The sequence below is a fragment of the Penaeus monodon genome, chromosome 30 (assembly GCF_015228065.2).
Source record: "Penaeus monodon isolate SGIC_2016 chromosome 30, NSTDA_Pmon_1, whole genome shotgun sequence".
NCBI lineage: Eukaryota > Metazoa > Arthropoda > Malacostraca > Decapoda > Penaeidae > Penaeus > Penaeus monodon.
The window spans coordinates 21,719,723-21,720,107 of record NC_051415.1 but is presented as its reverse complement, the minus strand read 5'-3'; positions in this window follow the sequence as shown (position 1 = coordinate 21,720,107).

Below are 385 nucleotides of genomic sequence, written 5' to 3'. Positions count from 1 at the left end.
CGGTTGTTTAGTGACAATGTTGAAATCGAGGTGTATATGATTTAAGAAATAGATGAAAAGAAGAAGGTTGGTATTTTCGGTTACAAATTAAAACAAGAAGATTGCGTGAGGACAATGTTGGAATTCCAGATCGTAGCTGTGACACATGTCGAGGTCAGAGCGGGTCAGAATGTGTTGCTCATCCAGGCGAGGTCGACTAAGTTGTTAATTAGGAAACTTTAAGTGCTCTTGGAGAGGGGAGGCCGAGCTCTTGAGGCTAGGGATATAAATAACGACCGTGATGTGCTATTATGAACTTGCCTGCATGAGGCTATTTTGCTCATGTTGCATTTTGACATGAACTACCCTTAATATTTTTTTATACTCTATATATGCTAGTTTCTCC